The 24343-nt window shown below is 27.8% G+C and overlaps 1 protein-coding gene across 1 annotated transcript in view; it reads left to right on the top strand.

The window, feature by feature from the left end:
• Positions 1 to 24343, top strand: part of LOC107437764 (5-hydroxytryptamine receptor) — a 269815-nt gene that overhangs the window by 191486 nt on the left and 53986 nt on the right. The window contains exon 3 of the mRNA XM_043045163.3: positions 12209 to 12341. The gene's annotated coding sequence lies outside the window, so the exon portion shown is untranslated. The remainder of the gene's footprint in view (positions 1 to 12208; positions 12342 to 24343) is intronic.

The raw sequence follows: 24343 nt of genomic DNA, 5'->3' as shown, positions 1-24343 counted from the left end.
ACTGCACAAATTTGCATTTTTCTTGTTATTTTAAGGTGGTTTTATCCAACGTAACAAATATCAAATCTGCCGTGGTATTAAATGTATTAAAATACTAATTACACTTAAAAATTGCCAGAAAACTTAAACTAAATATGATTTATAAAATGCTTTAAAGAAATAAAACTAATTTGTTTTTTACGAATTTGTTAAAATATTCTCTCCTTTCAGTGAAGAATCATAATTAATTGCAAAATAATTCAGTTTTGAAAAAATTATGAGCATGCTGAAGATTAAATTCTAAGCTGATTAAAAGTTGCTTTAAAATCTTAACGATCAATCCATGCTTTTGAATATTTTTGAGAACGTCAACTGATGAAACTGCATTAATAATTTTAACTAAGAAACAAAATAATTTCTCTTGTACTTGTTGGCATGCATTATTATTTTACTAAAATTGTTAACCATTTAATTTTTTAAATTATTTGTATTCTTTTTTTAATAGTTCTAAAAATTCATGTACGATGCATTGATAACTTGAGCTCATAAAATATAGATCTCATTTTCTGAGAAAAAAGTATGGTCAAAACTACCATAATATTTACAGTGTTTCTTAATCTATGGGAAAATCAAAATTTCAGTAGTTTTTACCGAAGTGCTTTGGTAATGACTATGTAGATAGTAAAATATTTTTTTTCACCATATGATTATTTTTTACCATATGTTTGTTTTTAAATGAGGTAAAATGTGCTACGTTTATCATGTTCCCTAAGAGCATGGTATAAAAACCGTTTATTCGATTAAAGTATTTTATTATTTTCGGTTAAATGATTTATTCGATTTTATAATTACGAATAAAAGTGCGGTGATGTGTCATGGTGGGGCCGCTAACATACTGGGAGCGTAACAAAAATCCAGAATTCGAATTAAATTAAATAATACTGATTTATTTTTCTTTTCTTTCAAGAAATTAAACAATAAACACATGGATAAAAATAAATAAATTGAATTATACAATTAATTCCCCGTTTTAATGTAATGTACAGTGATAAATTTTCTGCTACGAGAAAGCTATAGAACTATAGTTTAGAAGACCAGAATTTTCAGTAAACTGTTGCCAAATAAACGGTAAAAATTACAAATGAATGGTTTGAATACCATAAATTTTGGTTTTAGTAACCAGAATTATGCTTTTATTTACTAGAAATGTCATTATCAAGCAGTACTGTAGCAAAGTTTTTTTTCTGTGTTGCAAAATAGAAATACTTTTTAAAAATAATGAGTACTTTTTAAAACTAATGAGTACTTTTTAAAAATAATGAGTATTGGGTGAATTTGCTCGGACCTTTTTCTTGTTTGGAAACTTTTATACTTAATTTTGCAGCACACATATTAAATTCAAAAGTATAATTTTTTTTATCCTTCTCAGACCAATTGAAATTTCATTCTAATTCTAGAATTTTAACCTAGTACAATATTTACGTGTAAAGCATAGACAGATTCATAAGAACACTACTCGTTTAAAAGAACGATTTGAATTAAAAGTAAAAAGATTGAAATAAATTAAGGATTTTATTTCAACTATACTTTAAATTTGATACTTTTTGAAATTTAGCACTTTTGCTTTCGTTGCATTTACAGAGAAAAAAGTACAAGTATTTGTAATGAAAATACCAATGGAATGATGCCATTACTTTTACATATATTTTATATACATACATTGCTTTTGGGAATTTTTCAAATTGAATACTCTTCAAAATTTCACAAATTTACATTTTTAAGATTGAGTTTATTACTACAACCACTAATTTTAGTAATTACCTTAATTTGCTATTAAATTCGGTCAAATAGGAATGCATTCTGCTATTTTTTTCCGTGAACCCCTTATATGCACAGGACAAAAAAAATTGCATATAACTGTTACAAAACTAACTTTGCCTATTTTATTATCTACTAAGTACCAATTATTGCTCTTGAGTTAATGAAATATGATGTACATCTTAAAAACGTTTATCAAAAAAAGTTCTTATAAAGTAAGCAAAATAAATCCGCTGACATTAGCGTGCGCTAAAAAGAAGTTAACAATGCTTTGTATTTTCAATTTTCTTTGTAAGTGTACTTAAACGTTACCACACTACAAGAAGTTTTGGTTACCATCATTTTTGGTGCTAAGTTAAAATGAATATTTTTACAGTACTTATACGCACATTTTTTATTTCCTACTTCTACCGTTATAATTTTTTTTTGTAAATTTTTTGTTGGTTTGTTGTTTGTGGCAACTCATACTTTCACGTGCATTATAATCAAATTAAGCCTTCATTGTCAAGACATTTCGTTTAAAAAACAAGTAGATTTTTAGTAATATCTTTACACTAAATGTTTCAAACAGTTTTTATTTTATAAATTTTGATAAATCTTTGCACGATAACTGCAGTTTTCAATTAAAAAATATATTTAGATTATCTCAACGCCAAAAATGGGGGTAACTACGCACCAAAATTTTTTACAGTGTATATTTTTTTCTTTCTGGTAATTTTATTCATTCTCGTATTTTAACTATTTACTTGTAATTACAATAAGATAACGATCTCATGCATAATTTTATTTTACAAACGTGGTTTAACATAAAACGTTTGGGTTTACGACTTCTAATGTTCCACTCCACGGCCTTTTAATTTTGAAAACAATCCAGAAGACAAGGGAACTCTTGGATCAAGTATTAGGAGAAATTTGCCTTCGCGGAGAAGTTTTTGATGAAACGAACCAGCATTTGCGATGCATGGAGAGGAAAACAACGAAAACCTCCCATGGTTAGCCTGTCGGCAAGGGGACTCTAATCCATAATCCGTCTACATTTGAAAATATTTTACGTCATCACTGTGATCGGTGCAAGCCGGATGCGAAGCTATGGATAATTTGTCAAGTCAGTCTTATAATAAAATAAAATTAGTGCTAATATTTTTTTTATAATTTAGATGGTGAAACATTTTAGGTAACATTTCAACACCAAGTTTTGGAGATGAGCATAGCAATTATGTAATGATTTTAGAATTCAGGAAAAAAATAAATCACAATATTTTTGACTGAATAAAACGATGTTTTTTTTTACAATGCAATATTCGCAAAATAAATTGAATTGCTTTTCTCAGAGTCAGCTTTTCAGAGTACGTAACAGAGTTTCGAAATTTTCCTTAGATCACTCAACTAAAATGATTTTTCTTTGTATTCTCTTCATTTATGTCATACTTTAAACATACATGTTTTTTTCTATTTTGGAATGACTTATGCAAAAACATATTTTACAGCTTTTCAGCAAAAGTAGCAACAATATAATAAAACAGCGCTTTTATCGTCAGATGAAACAATGTTTCATGTGCGCTTCATGCAAGATAACATATTTGAAGCTTTCTTTCGTTACGCTTTGCACAAAAAATATAATTTTAGCTTTTGCGTTATTTCTGCATAATTTTGCTTTAGATTTATTTACGCCACTGAAAGGTATGTTGTCATTTTTCATTTTTTCCTTGACATCCTACAAAAGTTTTCGGTACAAGCAAAGTTCTTTTTCAGGCATTTTACCAAAATGCCTGACATCTTGCCAGGAAAATTCTATATTGCTTAAATAACACGCGTCAATATTTATTTTATCACTTCAAAAAGGTGAGTATATTGTACCGATTTCAGTTTTAACCTCAGTTTATTTTATTTTACTTTTTTTTACCATTCAGCTAAAACGTATTTTGTCATCTTTTAGACTTTTTTAAAAAATTTTGAAAGACGCATAATAATTACACATAACTTAAAAAAACTAAGCATCCGTATAGAATTTGGAAAAAGGTGAGAATATTGTACCGATTGCAGTTTAAACCTCAACTTATTTTGTTTTTCTTCCTGATATACTTTATTTTTTTATCATCCTGTTACAACATATTTTGTCATCTTTTACACGCTTTTTAATTTTTGAAAGACTCAAAATAATTATACACAGCTTAAATTGCGCAGTTGGAAAAGATTTGGAAAAGATATAAGCTAAAAGTAGGCAAAAATGGTTTAAATGAGTAAGTTTTCATGTTCTTAAAATTGCGGTTTCATGTTAAATTAATTTGATAATTTAGATACATTTATACAACTGTGAATGTTGATCTTTTAACATTTTATGTTATCCGATATATTAAATATAGAAAATTATTCTTAATTCTCTTTTACTCAAAATAAAAGTTTCAAAATTACAAAAAGTAATATTACAAATAATGAATAAATGCTAAAAGACGTCCATTCTAGAAGATTACAGAAAACATATTTTGCTTCACTGACAAAGTCACGCAGTGAACTGATCGTTAAGACACGGTTCCCAGCAGATCACCGAAGTCAAGCATCACTGGCTTTGGTCAGTGATCTGGTGGGTGACCACTTGGATTAGTCTGCGTAGGGACCGACGGTGTGCGGTATTGGTCCTCGTTAAACTGTTCTACCGTAAAGTTCTCGACTTCACGTGTAGGTCGTCGGGCTACAGAAGCAGGGGTGCCATCCCCTCTGCAGAGGATCAAAATTGAGATGGCATGTTCTCGGATCATCCTCAGGGATGTTTCCCAGACCGTCTCCAATAGCCCATTGTGCAGCGCTAGTGCGGCGTAAATGAACTACAACAACAAGCTACACTGGGAAAAAAATTCTTGAAAAAAGCCCATATTCTCAAAGTAAATACAGTTCTGATGAAAAGAGAGGGATAATTTTGGTAATAAACACCAAAATGTACACCATTTAAGTTGTTTATTTGATATTCTTTCTACTCGTTACAATGTTAGAAGTTTCCTTCTAAAATTACAGCAAAATAATTGGCAACAGTCTGTTTATCCAATGAACCGTAGAGTTTACGGTAAAGAACATTTTTTACCTGTATGGTTTTGAAACCGTTTACAACTAATATGGTTAAAGATTAATATAAAACTACACATTTTTTTAAACATTACAACTAACATGGTTTCGAAACCATAAAGAAAAAAATTAACTGAGCGTTGGAACTACGCTTTTCGGTTGGTTATGACAATTGGAGCTATTTTGCTGTTGAGTATTGTTTTGTCAAATCAACTGTGGAACACTGTTTATTAGTTTATCTAATGGTGCCATTTATCATGTGAGAGGAGAAATATTGTACTTTTTGTGCTAACTAACTCTGCGGTGCTGCCATCTATGAGTGAATGATAATTTCGTGTTCCAACTGTCCAGAGTCGCTAATCGAAGAATGCATGTGATGAATGAATGGATGAAATGTTGTGGTGTCAACCCTGGGACTCGAGTCCCCGTTCTTTTCGTCATGAGATTGACTAATTAGCCCTCTCGGCTGCAATATGTATAGAGCTGCATGGAATTAGGTGGCTTCATTAGGTTGGACGATTTGGTGCGATAAAATTCTGGTTGCTTAACTGTATTAGGAGAAAACGGTTACTAAATGGATTTTTTTACAGGTAACAGTTTGAATACAATCTTTATTTATGGCTATTTGACTTTTTTGTTTGGGCATGGTAAAATAACAATTAAATTTGCTGAAATTACTATGTTATGGTAAAATAACAATTAAATAAGGTAAATAAACAGGTTTTTTTTATCCATTTTACCGAGAAATTTCTAACAGTGCATGGTGAGTTCTGATTTTTGAAATTATAGTTCTTATACCCCCCACATTTAGCAAAAATACACTAAGGTAAATTTAGCAGAAAAAAAGAAATGCATTTCACGCCATTTTCTCCTTCTTTATGAAGAATAATGATGAATTGACCAGGCCATTCATCAGAACGTATCATTCATTTCGCTATTTATTTGGGGATTTTAAGGCTAGCCTTTGGCAATGCTTGATAAATGATGGTGAATTTTTACCGAATAGAAAAGTAGTAGACCGTATAATCTATTTACAATGCTTTCTGGTATAGTTAATTTAAGATGGCGCAACTATGTTGATAGGAGTTATATTACGCTTAATTATTTTTTTAAACATATTTTTCAAACATAACAGATTTAATAATACCATGGAACGATGCTTTCAAGTGCCTGATTGAAGTATGTTAAATATATACTAGACATTTGTAGCATCGATTTTATTTGGTGGATAAAGATTTTTATTATCTTTGTATAGTTTCACTATGATGTATTGAAACTTAACTAATGTCTGACTAAAAGTTGGCCCCAAGTGTGAAAAAAAATTTAGATCAAAGGATTTTACATTATGATTTTGATCTTAAATTTGACGACTTTGATCTAAGTTTGAAATAAAATTTAGATCAAAGAATTTTTTAAAAATAAATTTTGAGGTGCTAAATTGAAATTTGTAATTCATTTTGAAGCAGCGCGAATGTTTTCTAAGATATTTAAAAACCCTCAAAAGAGTTTTTTGCTACACGTAATAGTGAGAAAATGACTGTTATCGCTTTGATGACCCAGAGGTGAAACCAGACATAAAATTTTCGCTCTAAAGGTCTGTGAGACATTAAACCAGCGATCGTCATAATGTTTCTGTTAGAATCTTTTTCTTATTATCTGAAATTATTCTTCTATTTATGCTCTATTCTTTATTAGTGCTGTTTTTTAATTTTTAAATATTATTAGATTTATTTGTTTCATATTTATTTCATTGTATGTTTTTTCTAGTACTTTTATCAAATTAAAGCTGTTAAAATTACCCACATGTTTACTTTTAACCTTTTCTGGCACAAACGTTTATTCTGGCTAAACTCATTTCAAAAATATTGTATAACACTAAAAATGGAATACCGTTGGAATAGATCTACAGTTTTTTAGAAAGCAATATTTTTTATACAGCTGAGAATTCAGAAATGCCTATTTGTCTAGAATTCTCCTTGTCAGCGTTGTTCATATGCCGCCTTTTTAAAATTTTCATTCAAAATTTGCTACACCGGAAAGAGTTAAGTGCAGTAAATACAATATAATAATGAAGCTATATTTTTTAGTAATTTCTCCATCAATCCATTGCCAACAATATAATATGGTAAAAATTATAGTACTTTTTGGTGTTCCCCATGACCTGAAAAACACGATACATTTTTGCCCTTACCCCGGTAAAAACCTGAAGCCCACTCATCTTGAGATCGACGACCCACTTACGGTCGACATTGTGACAGGACTTTTTTTTATGAAACATTTTACAAATTTTCTCAACTAGTTTTCTAATTATTTTTTACAGCAATTTATTAAAATATCACTATTTAAATGTAACCGAGACCATTTCAAATTATATTTACCTGCAACACACGCCATTTTAATTTTTAAAAATTTGCACACCTTGAAATTGAATGAGATATCCTGCTGTAAAAATTAAGAAAATTTTCTCACTAGTTTTGTCACTAACAGTAACTGAAAGATACTACTACTAGTCTGTGCGCATTTTCACTGCTCCATTTACATGACTTTGTTAGTTTTTTTTTCTTCAAAAAAACTTATACAGGAATTTTGAATTATTACAATACAGAAAAAGTGTAATGTTCCTGAATAGGATGCTAGTTTGTACGCAGACCAAAACACGAAATCAAAATCAACAAACTATAAACAATACACCATCCTTTTACATCAATTAGTTCGGGAGGACCATTAATAACTATTTAACTGGGGTTCGAAACCATCTTAGTGGTTCTATATATCAACAGAACACCGTTAATTAATAATGGAGAGATCAGTGTGATCCGTGCTTGTGTAATCAGATTTATAATTAATCGTGTGATTTTTTTTTAAATAAAATGTTAAGTTATATAAGAAATTTATACTAAATAAATTATTATTTCTTTCTTTATTAGTTTGAATTAAATTTATTACTGACCGAAATTTATATTTATATCTTTTAAGTGTTTTTTATTTATTATTTTTCTACAATTTCTAACCTTGTTTCGGTTAATTTTGGAGCGCCAATCAATGTCTTTCAAAGACATTGATTGACAGTCTTTTTTTTATCACACCCTTCTTGAAACAAGAAGATAAATTCTTACTTATATCCTCTCAACTTTTTTTTACTATATCAATGGCACGAAGCTGTCTCGCTTATGTCAGTAGTAGATGCCAGGATTTTCTATATCCTTACTTAACCAGAATTCTCCATCACAGTCCGATATCTTTCACAAATCCTATAAACGGAAATCAATTTAAGAAAAAGAATCGTACACTCAAGGAAAAATGTAATTTTTTTTTGATGTGGAGGTTCCTTATATACAGTTATGTCTGTTATAACACAATATTATTTTTTGGTTAAAAATTAGTTTGGTTTTAATATCTTAATGGGCTTGGATGTTGTTAAGCTCTGATACGAGTTTGAAAGAATGATCTAGTGACTACCTTATGGAACAATATTCATTCTAATGATTTATGCCATGATTTTTGAAATTAAACTAGTTTCAGATACAGTTTAAAATAGTGAAGAATAAGAAGGCGTTATGCAACATAATGTAATATATATATATATATATATATATATAGAAATAATGTAATGTAATAATAATACATATAAAATTTAATTTAATGAAGACTAATTTATAATGATTTAAAACGAGCCGCGATAGCTCAAGGGATAGAACGTTCGCCTTCCAATGAGGTGAACCGGGTACTAATCCCAACGATGGCTGATCGGTACGAATTCTGCATCCGACTAACACTGATCACAGTGCTGACGTAACCTAAATATCTTCAGTGGGAGACGGATCACGGGTTAGAGTCCTACTTGCCGTCAGGCTAACCGTTGGAGGTTCTCATGCTCTTCATTTTCATGTAACGCAAATGCGGGTTAGTTTCAACAAAAAAGTCCTCCACGAAGGAGAATTTCTCCCAATACTTGAGTCAGGAGTTCCCTTGTATTCTAAATTGGGTTCAAAACTACAAGACTACGGAGTTAAACATTAGTAATCGTTAACCCAAAATTGGGTAGGATGTTCAACGACGGTTATAAAATAAAATGAAATAATTTAGAATGTTTCAAGCTGAAATATAGAATGTTTCAAGCTAAAAAAACTTACTATAAGCTTTTAAATAGGTTTAAAAGTGTTTCCATATTTAAGGGAAATAGAATGAGAATACATATTACAAAATCAGCTTCTTGCACACCTGCGTGTTGTATAGCAATCCCATCATTCTATAAGTAAATGCGTATTTCTTCTGATTTCTTAATAATGTTTGAAAAGAGTTTTCCGAACAAACACACCTTATCAAATAGCAGTTAAAGTCTTTCCGATAAAAGACTGACTGATTCTATAAAACAAATTTCGTACTGTACGGCTTAAATAGCATTTAAGTTACAGCATATCAATAGCCAAGGCCGATGAATATACGCAAAGTATTATATTGGAGACATATCTTTAATCATGACTGAGCTAATAAACGTCCAAAAAGCAATGCAAAAAATGTAATGTAGGGGAGAGTCAGATAGCCCCGCCCAGCGGGTACCCCCGCCCACAGTCAATTTCATATGTTTAGAGTATTTTTCCAAGTCAATGGGCCATTGGACATTAATTGTTATATTAAAAAAATATTATTTTCAAAGTTTCAAGTATTTATGCAGCTGTTAACATGGTAAACAATAGTTTTGAAAATATGTTGAATACAGTAGTCATGAAATTAAGAAAAATTGGTTGAATGCTTCGATTAAACTTCATTTTAATAATAAAAAAATAACTTTTTCTATACATACAGCATTAAAGTGTGTAGTCTTAAGTTTAATTTGCACAAAGAAAGAAGTTTGTATGCGAAAAATTGTTCGAGTAATTAAAAATTTACAAAAAAATTGGATTTCGTGAAGCCTCGCTCACATGATTGTCGGGTATCACCGCCCAATTTTATTTCGTCGATGAATGTACGGTTGCAAAGATTATTATTTTATTGCTTCAAATTTGAGCGTTATATGCATTTTTAACAACAAATTTGTTGTTATTAAATGATTGTTATTAAATGATAGAATTCACTAAAAGTATATAAATATGTAATAAATAAAATAATTTTGCGATAAAAATGATAAATGAGGTTTATCTATTGTCAATACATTGGTCATTTTCATTTACACCTGAAAAAACAGTCAGAAAACACAATTTTTGTAACTGGGTGGGGCTACCCGACACATTTTGAAAAGAGCTGAAAAACATGTTTTTTTTTAATTTCTATATTTTTAAGTTAAACTATTCTTTTTTTGGTTTATTATTTTTGCATTATTTAATTAAATGATAAAATAATAGAAACATACAAAAATATTGATTATTACTCAATATTATACAGAAATATAATCAATACTCCTTAAGTGGGCGGGGCTACCCGACTCTCCCCTATGTGTAATTAAGTACGTACAATTTTAAAAAAAAACTGTTTTTCTTAACTAGTTTAAGTAAGAAATATTTTTTTTTAATAGTTAATTCCTTGCAATAATTTATGATTCTTAGAATTTATATCTCAAGCTTAAGCATTTTGCTATAGCTTTTAAATAAGCATTGAAGTGTTTTCATATTCGAGAGAAACAGAATAAAGCATAATATATACAACAGTATCAGTTTGTTATGCGCCTGCGTGTCATATATTAATCCCATAATTTTATATGTGAATACGTATTTCGTATGTGATTTCTCATTAATATTTGAATAGAGTTTCCCGAACTAAGTTATATTCAGAAACAGACCTCGCCAAACACTAGTTAACGTCTTCTGCGATAAAAGCCTGACTGATTCTATAAAACGCAGGCTTACAAGAGAATGTCCAACTCTATGGCTTAGATAGCACTTAAGTTAGAGCATATTAGTCGCCAAGTCCGATGAATATTTGAATTCGATTATCTGCAAAGCATTATGGGGGCCATATCTTTAATTATGACTGAGCTAATGACGTGAAACAGCGGAAATCACAACGTGAATTTTGAACTGAGATTACTTTAATGGTAAGATCTGCATGTTGAGAAAGTTGGAATAACTTTTCAGAGAAATAATCGAAAAGCTAATGCATTGAATTTATAATAGCAGATATTATAGGACATTGTTGGTTTGATGTCGGATATAATTGTCTAAAAACGTAATATTTCGATAGAATTAGGTTTTTAATTCAATTGGGTGATTTTAACTTTCATCATTAAAATCATTACTCTTTTGTAAAATTTAGATAATTCTTTTTTTTTATGTTACTAGTTTCCGCTTTTTTAACTTCAAAGAAATAATTTGAAGTAAATATTTTATACAAAACACGAACAACGTGAATGTTGAACTGATATTACTTTAATGGTAAGATTCCATATTTGAATGTTGAGGTAGTTGAAATTGGTTTTCAGAGAAATAATTGAAAAGCTAAATGCATTGAATTTATAATCCCTGATATTATAGGCTATTGTATGCTTGTTGTTAGATATAGTTGACTAAAAACGTTATATCTGGATAGAATTTCATTTTTTATTCGATCTGATGATTTTTACTTTCATCAAAAAATCTTTACCTTTTCTTAAAATTTAGATAATTCTTAATGTAGTTAGTTTCTATCTTTTAACTTCAAATAATTCCCTTGAAGTAATTATTATATCAAAATAGATTGCATGAACTTTAATAAGTTAAATTTGGCAATTTTTGAATAAAAAGGATTAATTTTTACTTGTGAAAACATAAATAAGAAATAGTGAAAATTTACACTCGTATGTTGCATTTATATTAACCTTCTCGTATTTAGAAATGAATTCTATTCATATTCGTAAAACTTACATGTGCAAATCTGGGAGAGAAATGACTGAATAGTTGCTGCTTTACTGGCCATATGTATATATATAGATATATATATTAAAAATATCTTATTTTATAATTTTTCTTCTTCTCTTTTCATTATCTTTATCAAATAGTATTTAATGTATTTAAAAAAAATTTAAGTTAGATTATACTTTTTTTCACCATCTTTTTACTAAAATAATACTCATGTGTTCTTAAGTAATTCCTTAATTTTCAAATAAAAAAAGAAAATAAATAAAAGAAAACTATTCAACTTTAATCATAAAACACTGGGTCTGATGAAAAAAATTATATTCATAATTTTTCTATAAATGAATTACAGTTCAAAAACTTCTTTGACGATGATGTATAAAAATTATTTTACAAGTATTCGGTCATTTTTTGAAAAATAACAAGTGCATTTTATTATTGACTATGCATCAGTTATATATTTTATAAACTCTATGTTATAAATTATTAAACTATCATTTCAAATATTTGTCATTTTTTCTTTTTAGTTAAACGATGAAGAATACACGAGATTTTCTGTTGAAATTTGATGAACGCAAGCAACAAAAGTCATATAAATGCACTAATCATGCTGAACAGTTTCTTCTTTCATTTTGGAGAATAATATTGAGCAGTATTTAAGTAAGAGAATGCATCTATATTTTATATAACTATATTTTGTTTTGTTTCATAAGTATAAAATAGAAAATAACACCTTACACATTAGTAAGCCAAAATTTACCTAGTTAGCAGTTACTTTTTCGCCATGAATATATACAGTATGAATGGAGAAAAAATTTCGTACTATATGGTAATAACATTTCTGTATAAAAAATTTTATTTCTGGTAGATGAAAACAAAATAGGCATTTAAACCATTCATTTGTTAATTTTCTGTTCACATAGTAGCGATTTACCGGAAATTTGAATTTTTTTCTAAATTATAGTTTTACTACCACACATTTTTGTAAATACATAACTGAAAAGTACAAATTAATAGACTAAATAGTTTTATGATATGATCTAAGGTATCGTGGCAAAATTACCATCTTTTGCAGAGCATTAATCGAATTTTATCCCTTACTATAAAAATAAATTTTATTTTTAATCTTATCGAGATCATTACACAAGCACTTCGTAGCATTACCGTGCATTTCAATGTACACATAGAGCCGGAAACACTGTAAATTTTATCATATTTGAGTTGTTTTGACCAGAATTTTCGCCCCAGTGCACAGTGAGCCAGAAGGCCATGATCTTTGGCCAAAAGTCAAAATTAAATTTTCAACTAAAATATCAGTAGACAGTTTTAATATCACCCAAATTAAGTATTCATAATCATTCCAAACATTATAATTTACTTTTTGGATCGAAAAGAGTACAATGTAGTGAAAAATATGCTAAAAATGCTTTTTTAAATGTGGCTTTTAAATTTATATTTCAGAAATATATATAGGAATTTCACCTTACTGTTGCATTTTTATCAGAGTAGTTAGTCTGAAATTGTAGTACAATTTTTCAATTTGTTGGATTAGTTAATACTTTTGACAAACTTATAGTTTATATCTTATCATTTGACATTTTACAATGTTTGACTTATCTCCAAAAATTTCCACTAGGTAATTAGCTAAACTTTTTTTTGTTGTCTTCTTTGATGTTTCTTCTTTCGAAAAAACCTGCCCCATTTTGCCCATATTGCAAAGGTGAACTAAATATACCGAAAAACAAAAATTATGTTTTTTTTTTTTATGTTTTCGCGTTATTTTGTAATATTACTTCGGAAATATAATTTGCTTTTCCTTTTTAATATAAAATTACAAAAATTATTATATTTCCATTGCTATATTTAATTATTTGAACGCACTATATTATTTTTTGTATTTTTTAGCACGCCATATTTCAACCGCCATTTTGTTTGTTTTTTTGGAATTTTTAGCGTATTTCAAAATTTCAACTATGAATTCAATTTATCTGCACGTAAAAACTCCCAAATTTTGAAACAAATTTAAATACTAATTTTGGCCACGAAACCTTGGATGCTGGCCCACTGTGCACTGTAGATTGTTTTACAGGGTGTGTTTTGTAACTATCATCATTAATGCATATTTTTTTATTAAAATAGAAACTAATACCGTAATTGGAAGAAGAAAAAAACTATAACAAAATTAAAAAACTGTAATGATAAATTGTAACCGAGATCAATAAAAGGAAATGTTATTATAACTATCATAACCAGTTTATTTGACAGATAAAAATGAGCTTTTTTTAATTATTGGGATATCTTCTAATTATGTCTAATAATTAGCGAGAAAGACACAAATCTTAGTTAATGTATTTTGGAAATATCGTAATTAAAAATTTGAAATATCTTTTTAGCATCGATAAAAGTGAAAATATAAACGTCGACGTTTATATTTTCTCAAAATCTAAATACAGCTAGTTACTAACAAATAAACATATTTATATTTTTAACAAATAAAATAGTAGTAAATCAAATAACTTATATTACATAAATTAAAAATTACGTAATTAATTATTATTTCGTAAAAGATTTTCCATTTTTGGCACTGTAATTAACTGCTTAGATATTCATTGAACTTTTGCGTTTAAACATTTAAATTTTGTTTAAAATTTAACATTTGATTTTCGATTTTTGAAATTATCTTTATAAAGTTTACTTACGAAATCCAAAATTAATAATTTAAAATTGTATTAAAATTATTTTTATGTTTTAATCAAAAATTAATGGTTTACTTTCAGATTCTCTAATTTTATTGTCTCTTTAAAACATGGATCGAAAACGAACAGTACATAAAACTTCGTATTTATCTGTGAAATAATTAAAATAAATAAATAGAAGGAAAAAAAATTAAAACTATGGGAAATTATTTTTAGACCAGTACACACAACTAATATTCACAACTAATACAATTGATTTGGACTTTAGTATACTAACTGAGAATTTGTTACTAGAGTTTTAGTTTTTACTTTAAAATTTACACAGGCTTATAATTTAAAAAACTTAATTTCATTTCAATTAAAATCTAATACTTGAATGTATAAGAAGAATTTTTTTAGGATTTTAACTGTTTGAAATGAAACAGTAGTAAATTTAGCCTTCAGAAAATCTTTTAATTGATCTCAAACAACCGTCAGCAAAATTAGAAGTGAGAGTTTTATCAGTTGGCATGCTTTTTAAAAAATTAAGGAACACTTTTTTTCGACAGAATTGATTATGTAGGGGAATTGTAACATTTTTCACTTAACTATTTTTAACTGAAAAAAAATCCAATATATTATTAGTATTAATTGACAGACGAGTAAAGTAGACTATCCTCTAGTAGAAAAAAAACCCTTATTTTAAATGTTATTATATTAGTTATTAACAATTTTTGAGAGTCGTGCACTTGTTACAATTGTCCCCACTTATGGGATCAATTGTAACAGTTTATAAATTCAACTAAAACATAGTTAATTATGCATATTATCATGGTTGTGATATAATTTTTTATTGATCAAAATAGTAGTAATATTTTAGGAGTAAAAATAATAATGAGCAGAGACCTAAAGGGTTAAACTTTTAACTTTAAGGGGTTAAAAATTTTAATTTATGCTGTGAAAGGTGACAAGTAAAATAATGCACATGCAACATAATATAAATGATATAGGAAACTATTGGTGGTTTTTAAAGAGTTAAGTAATGGTTTGTAAACATAAGAATATTTATTTTCAGCTGTTGCGTCCCTTTATTTATTGTTACAATCGTCCCCAAGACGCCATTTCAGCTTCGCTTGTTAAAACCAATGCTAGTTAATTAACAAAACTAATCTTTTTTTTTAAATGTTAATTAAGGTGTCCACTTACATATTCGGTTAATAATTTTTATTTGTTTAAACAAAATTACTTTGTTACAATATAATATTCTAATACCAAAAGAGTACTTACGTAGCGTGAAAATATCTTTTGTGATGTAACTCTTTCAAAAGTACATAAAAATGGTTGCCAGCAAGGGTGTACATGTAGATTTATTAAATACACCTTGTGCGCCACCTAGGAACCAAATATGGAACCCGACACTCGAAATTTTTGCTCTGTTACATTCGTACCCTGTCACAATTGACCCCACTCTCCCCTACAGAGCGAAGGTTTATTTCACAGTGTAATTTATTTTATAAGGCAATAGAGGATCTAAGTTTTAACTAAAAGCATTTTTTTCTTCCAAGAACATTTTTTTTTATTCCTTATTCAACACATCGTTAATTCTATCGAAACTGAGTGCGTGAAGTTTCAGTAAGATTGGTTACTTAATTTTTTAAGAAATCGCCCGAGAAAATAGTTTTCTCTGATAGGACATGTCCCCCGCGATGTTTTCCAAAAAGCAGTTTCGACGGCAAATCTCTTATAATTGATAAAATTTTTATTTGAATATTTTCAAATGCTCTCTTCTTATAAACTTAAAGATCGTAGCTATTAAATAAAAAAAGTTTAAAAATTTTTTTCAATTTTTGCTCTTCCAAACATCTGCAACTACTTACATACATAAAAAAAGCATTAAATTGATTTGATGTTAAACTTATTTTTTCTACTATTAAAACTGTTCCCCTTTATTACACTCCAATTTTGATACTAAGACGTTTCTTAGAATGTAGCCTCTTTCTTTATTTTGCACAGCAGCTTAAAAAACTGTAATTTAAGCAGATATCTCTTTTTTGCTTAAAAATGCTTGTGCATATAAAATATACAGTAAAAAAAGGATGCTTTTCAATTCCTGCATGGATGAAAAATGCTTTGAAACTGGGTGTCATTATCAATTTTTATTGCAATAAAATCCTTTTTCTACATATTTAATTTTTCTCAACAACAAAATAAAATCTTAATGGAACTCAAAAATTAATAAAAATATTTTCTTCTTTCTCAACGAGTTGCAAAATATGGAGCTCTAAGAATATTTGAAAGCAACAGCAATAAAAACCAATCAAAGTATAAAAGTCTAATTGAAAAACAATAAAACAAATTTTAGAATTTTTTATAATATTAGATTTAAATAATAAAAAATTCTTAAAGATTTGGGGATTTGTTTAGTGTTTCGAATACTTTTTTTCTTATATGTTTGTCTGGAACAGTTTTACCATTATAGTAGCTTAGTTTACAGAATCCATTAAAGTTTTTTAATTTGTAATATAAAAACCTAAAAATAAATTTGCAGTTATTTAAACAGTTTATAGAAACCTGTGTTTTCATTCTTATTTTTTATTTTTCAAGACTAAAGTAAAAGAAGTATTGTGAAGAAAAAATATATTATATATAATATAATGTATAATATATATAATATAATACATAATATATATAATATAATACATAATACATATAATATAGATATATAATATAATATATGATAAGAATATTTTTCAACCTTATTCTTGAGCATGACGTACATGCAAATAAAACTTCTGCAACTTAATACTTTTCAAAACATTAGCGAATAAGTGTTGTGAGAATGAAAATATAAACTGGAACTTTTATTCTATTGTTCAAAGTTAATTTACGATGAACAGTTGGTAAAATAAAAGATAAAGAAAATCCATTTTAATAACATTTGATTTAATGATCAAAGATTGCTTTGCAATCTTAGCTGTTTGGCTGGGATATATTACGCGTATAAATTAGTACACGCTATAACTTATGTTTTAAAATCAGACACAAAATTGCATGAAATTTTACGATACAGAAGGGTTTTCTGTACTTTAAAAATTCCAAAATGCCCAAACGCTTTTATGTAGATAGTGTATAAGATAGCATATTCTGTTAAGCCTAGACGTAAAAATAAATTGTAAGCAGTAGACAAGAAGTCTTATTGCGAATTTTAACGATTAGTTCAACCTATGATTAGTTTCATACTGTGAAACATCCATAATTCTTCATGTGATTTCTCATAAGTATAATCATTACTGCCTCTAGTTTTTATGTCCATTTTACATTATACACACACTTATATATTGATGTTTGATACACGCAACTATCGTTTTTTTCCATCAAAATCCAAAATTACTTTCATTTTTTTAACCTATGATCAATTGGTTGTTGCTTTAGGCATTTTCCCGTTCGGACACAATTCTGGACAAAGCTATCTTTTAAGCATTCCTATGGCTACAACAATTTATTTGAATCATTTTCTAGTAGTTTTGGAAAGTACTCTTTTATTTCTAAATTTGGCAATTTTTTAAAAATTAAAATGAGATTTTTATTCGAATATATTTATGCGGAATATAACATCTTTGCTAAATAATTGTTGAATATAAATTACTAGTCACTGCGTACATTTATTATTAAGAAATGGAATTTTAAATATACTACTTTTTTTAAAATTCAATTTCTCAGGCACTATTTGTCCGAATTCGTTCAAAATTTGTATTTTGCCTTAAAAAATTAAATTATTTCAATTGATGAAAAGAAAATTGCATACCTTTCAATTCAAAAATTTTCGATTTCTTTGTAACATTAATTTATTCTACCATATGTTTAAAATGAAGCAATTTTACATTTATAAATTGTAATAAATGAGTCTCAACTTAAGATGTAATTAATAATTAAAAAAGAAGATTTTTTGCTTACAATAAATAATAATGATTATTTATTGATCAAAAATTATAATATAATTTATTACCGTGTGTTCAAAGAAAGTGACGTGAGAAGTGAAAAATGTATTTTTTGCGAAACTGATCATGACACTAATTTGTTCTATCTTACGTTAAAATAAATCAATTTTATGATTGAAATTATTAATAAATTAATAATTAATAGAATGAAAGTTATATATAATTATAATACATATAATTATAATACATATAATTATAATTTTTAATATATATAAAATAATATAATTAATAATATATTTGATGAAGATCTAGCTTTATTTTGTTCTTACCCTGTGTGAAAATAAAGTTATATTAATGATTCTATAAAAGTTATATTAGTGATCTATTATGAACAAAATTTGTAATCTTAATTTATTCTACTAGGTGTTTAGAATAGTTTAAAGTGTCTTATTAATATTAATGATTAAATATTTTATTGGAATAGAAATTTGTTAAATTTTTTACTAGAAGCCATTTAACAAATATCGACGATTCACCGTTTAAAATGACATACCATAAAAGTATTTGTTAATGCAGTAATAACTGTTTCTAATAAAATCAAATTTATTATTGAATTTAATTAACTGCATATCATTAACTTAATTATTTTGAGCTGCAAACTCTTTTCTCTCGAAACAATCTAAAGAAATCAACTATATATCTTAAAGATTTATTTGAAATATTTAGAACAATTTTCTAAAGTATTTCTTCCAAGTTATGGAGAATTGAATTACATTATAAACTTTAAAAATATAAAAAAATTTATTTTTGTTTAGTAAAACGCAGCATCTTTTTAAGTAATGTCCATTATAAAGATGATGTGAAAAAGGAATATTTTTTTGTCGTTAGATAATGTAAGAAATATACGATAATGCGTTTTATACAGAACTACAAAAGCTTTTCCCGCTCTGTTTTTATGTATTATAAAGAATTTTGCAATAGCTTACTTTATACTGGAAATTTTAGAAATAGCATCTTATTTCTTTAATTTGAAAATATCCTAGAATTTTGAAATATGAAGTGATATAAACTATGTTTCGTCATAAAAAATTGCTTTATATATTTTGTAAAGCAATATGCTCTGAAAAATCATCAAAACTACTTTTTACTTTAGTTTGAAAAGTTACTTTAGTTACTTTAGTCTAATTTATCAACCATTTTGTGTCATAAACTTATAAATTATATTTAAAAACAAATGTATTAATAAAATGTTTGCTTATGGAAAATTCTGACTGCCTCATTTGCGTTATTATATGTGTTACCGGCATTGCATTAAAAGCAACCAAGCATTTTTAAGGCAAAATGAAAATTATTACGTAATGAAAATTACATTATTGTTGCATTGTGCATAATACATAGGCATTTTTAGAATATCAAATGATATTCTTAGAACAGCAAAGGTATTCTAAGGCATTCATAGACATTTTAGGCATTCATAGGCATTCTTAGAATGCGATATTTTTCAAAGACTTTTATAGGCATTTTTAGAATATGATATATTGAAAATTACATTATTTTTGCATTGTGCATAATACATTGGTCTTCTTAAAATACCAAAGGCACTCTTAGGCATTCATAGGAACCCATAGGCATTCTTAGAATACCAAATGTTCAATAGGCATTTTTTTTAAAGAAAGGTCCTGATTCAAGGGTATTCAATATTCGAAATTAAAACTTTATTTCGAAAAACAAGTGAATGATTACTCTGAAAAAGATTTGTCATACATGCTACCGGCAATGAATTTAAATTAGATGCGATAGCACAGGGAGCGCTGGGGTAACTAAGGCTCAAATCCCAGTGATAACTAGTTACAAATTCTGCTGATACAAATACAGTTGATACAGCTGATACAGTTGATACAAATTGTTACGAATTGTACACAGTATTGATGCCACATATCCTCAATAGTAGAAGAATCATAGGTTAGAATCTTCTTGCCAACAGGCTAACCGTGAGTTTCTCTCCATGTAGCTCCCCAAATGTGGGTTAGTTTTAACAATAAGTCCTCCACAAAGACTAGTTGTGCCAATGCTTGATTAATATTTTTTTTGGTAGGTTTTAAAATTATTGGGTTATGCAATTGAACCATAGAGTGTTGCAATTCAGAATCGGGTCGATTGTTCTACCCAAGATTTATGAAAAAATTTATAAAATATGAAATGAGTTCACCTAGATTACTTAGGCATTTCTTAGAGTGTCTGATATATTTCACACTTTGAGTTTTGAAATTCGGCATTGTATCAAATAATTCTATAGATTTGTAACTTTGCCGATGGAATACCTATTTTTTGCAAAATATGTTCTTTTAAGTAGTTGAGGTCAAATTTTCAGCTCAGAAATGCTTTGATAAGCATTCTGCTTTTCAAACTATTATTCGTTTTTCAAAAAATATGTCACAAGCTGAAATTTCAGAAAAAAATTTATATTTTATTGCAAGTTCTACATTATTTAATAACTGAGTTATCTATCTTATCTGTTATATATCTTATGGTACATCTGTGAATATGGAAATTTCTGTATGTTTAACATTGACGAGACAACATCTTTAAAATGCAAAAAAAAAAAAAAAGAAAAAAAAAAGAAACATTTTCCGAACTTAAATCATAAATTTTATAATAGTGTCCTTTTATCTTATGGTGTTAAGCCATAACATTATATTACCATTCAAATAATGAATTTTCATAAAATGTTTTTAAAATTTTATTTAGAACAAGGTACTTCAAAGAGATACTCAGTATTTCTTTATAAAATGTTTGATAAATGCGCTATTCTTAGATATTCTTGTTACGTCGACAGAACAGAAAACTTATATTCATACTCCTTCTATTATTATTAAAAACTAGAAAAGGAAAATGAATATGTCGAAAAATAAGAAAAATAAATGAGTATGACGTCACAGCAATGCATTTTGCAAAATTTTTCTTTTTGTCCTAGTTTTCGTAATATTACCCTTCGTTGGAAAGGTTTAGTTGAAACAGTTGATTTAAAGGGTCAACAATTCAGCGGTTCTGTAAATTTTTTAATTCACTTTATTTCTTACATAAATATTAGTTTTATTTTATTATAAAGAGGAAAGCAAAGAAACCAACTAGAATAATAATTAATATTCTATTTAATATTCATGTCGAGCTTATGAATATATATCATAGTCTACATAAAAATGAGCTTAACTCGAAAAAAATCAGAGAACTAAATGAAATCATAATTTACTTTTGGTTCTAAGAAAAAAAATGTACGTTTGTATTTTTAAAAAATCATCCAAGCTTTTCATGGAATTAAATTAAGCAAACATCCAAATAAAATAAACAAATATATCTGATTACATATTGATTTTCCTGAATCCTGACAAGAAACAACAACAACAGAAAATGACAATTTTTTCCCACAACTAACAGTTAAGCTTACCATAACCAAAAGACGCAGCATAAGTTACTGCTAGAAGTATTGATAGACATAAAAAGTGTCATTTTTTTCATATTCTCTCTTTGGAAAGGAAATCATTTCAATATTTTTTTCCAGGGCTCGAAAAACCGCCCGTCCGCCTGTCCTCGGCGGTAAAAAATTCCCCGCGGACAACGAATTTCTCGAATCCGACGTCCGCGCGGACGGCCATTTTCCCGTTAATGTTCGTGATACATTTTCAGTTTTTGTTATTAGAATTGATGCTTTCTCTGTCTGGGATTACTGCAGCGGTTGAAAGGGGCTTTTCAGCAATGAACTTACAAAAAAAAAAAAAAAAAAAAAAAAAAGAAAACACATTACGTACTGGTCTTAACAAGAAACGTTAAACGCAATTATGAACATGTACCTGAATGGAAAACCCCTTTCAGATTTCTGTGCAGAAACCTCTGTAAATCATTGGCTTGATTGTGGAACTGACAAACGTCATATTTGATTCATTTAAAAAGCGTAGTACCCTTGGATAAATTGACATTCCAGATAACTTGACCTTTGTCATTTAAATTATTTCATAAAAGAAATACTAGGTTACTATTAGTAACCTAGTATTTCTTTTGCTACTGTATAATGTAATCCTAGTATTTGTAATCCTAGTAACTACTAATTCATTGTCCAATTTATATAAATGTTTGTAATAAATAAGAGAAAATTATATTTTTTATTTATTTAGAAGCTACGGATTAGTTTCAAAGGAGGACGGGTACATTGTTGGACAAACCGTCCTCGGGGACGGGAAAAATTTATGAGTTTTTTCGAGCCCTGTTTTTTTCTGTTTCATTTATTTTGAATGAAATAAGGCATTAATAATCCATTTAAGTGAATAAACGTTTCCGCAGAAATATTTCATATTTTATAATCAGCGTGGAACTGCCGACCCAAATCTGAGTTTACGACTATCAGTGAACTCCATTGTCTTGTATTTTGAATCCAATCCAACAACAAGAGAACTCCTCGATCAAGTATTGCTAGAAATTTGACGTCGTGCTGGATTTTTTTTAAGGGAACTAATCCACATTTGCCTTACATGGAGATGAAAACCACGAAAATTTTACACGGTTACCCCAATGGCAAGGAAATTCTAACTCCCAATCCGTCTACCCCTGAGGATACTTTACGTCTAGTAGAGTGGTCGGTGAGAGCCGTGAGCAGAATTCGTATTCAACAGTCACCACTGGGATCTGAACCTAGGTCACCTCATCGGAAGGCTAACGCTCTATCTCTTGAGCAGAGGCGGTTCAATCTGAAATATTGCTAAATTAAAAGTTTTTTTTTCCAGTTTTTTATTCGAAAGTTAAATTAAGATAATCCATTGCTCTAAATTTAGAAGTCAGATTTCTTTACATTTCAAGAAAAAAAGGAGGATATCGATCAATAAAAACTTTTTTTATGTTTTAAACTACATGCGAATCGGCAAAATATAACTTTGTCTTTTTTCAGAAACGCTGTATTTGTTGAAAAATAAATCAAAATAGAATTATTCAAATATTTTACATAGAATCAGAAATATCAAATGGAAAAAAAATGTCTTTTTCATTGAAAAATAATTTTTTTATTTCTATACCTCTTCACTGATGCTTTCATTTCTTCCTGATCTGTCATAGCTTAAAATAGTAATCAATAACATCTTTTTCCAGAAAAAAAATCGATTATAGGAAAAATTTATCTGTTTCCAATGCAAACAAGAAATTTATAGCGGGACGCTCAAAATACCCTCCAATTCAAACATAATTTTGCTGAATTCAAGTCAAATTTCTTGTTATTTATTATAAGCAGACAGCTTGTTGGAAAAACATTTTTTGTATTTTATGTGATTGAGAATTCAGATTTTTTATTTAATTTCTAACACATTCCTTTTACGTACTTTTAATCAATAAACTATAACTGGTACACGTTTCAAGTAATTTTTATATAAATTCCTAGCAAAAATTAAATGTTTTTCAACAGATAAAGTTTCTTAAATGAAAATTTTAGGCATCATTGATGCCACAAAATATAGCCTATTTTTACGCAATTTTTGTTTTCATATTGAAAAAATATTTTTAATATCTTATTACACTCTTTTCTTATAGTTGTCTTATAAATTCTTTTTGTTAAAACCAGAAAATAATTAAAAATTGGACAGTACTTCAAAAATTGGCTTAGTTCATTTTCGTGAGGTTTAAATATTGAAAAACGTGTTAGTATATATGACTAATGCAAAAACATGATTTTGGATAAAAATTTTGAAATTGAATTTATTATTAATTTAGAATCCTTCAGTAAAGATATTTGAAACCTGTAATAGGTTAGTATTTAACCAATGATCCGTTGCTTGTTTAATATTAAGATTATGCTTATAGAATTATGCAAAATTACAATACAAAAGAAATAATAATCTTTCAAGTTATACTATAAAAAATTATATTTCTTCAAAAAATAATATGTTGAAGAAATTACTAACTGCATTTGCAAATGCACAAGGATATGCATTTACAAATGATTGCATCAGTATTTCTCAACTAACTTTAAAATTATAAATAAAGTAACCAAATTAAAAAAAAAAGAATTAAT

The sequence above is a fragment of the Parasteatoda tepidariorum genome, chromosome 2, assembly GCF_982258835.1.
Source record: "Parasteatoda tepidariorum strain Cologne lab strain chromosome 2, Ptep-v5.0, whole genome shotgun sequence".
Classification (NCBI taxonomy): Eukaryota; Metazoa; Arthropoda; class Arachnida; order Araneae; family Theridiidae; genus Parasteatoda; species Parasteatoda tepidariorum.
The sequence above is the reverse complement of the archived record's forward strand: the minus strand, read 5'-3'. Positions and strand labels throughout refer to the sequence as shown.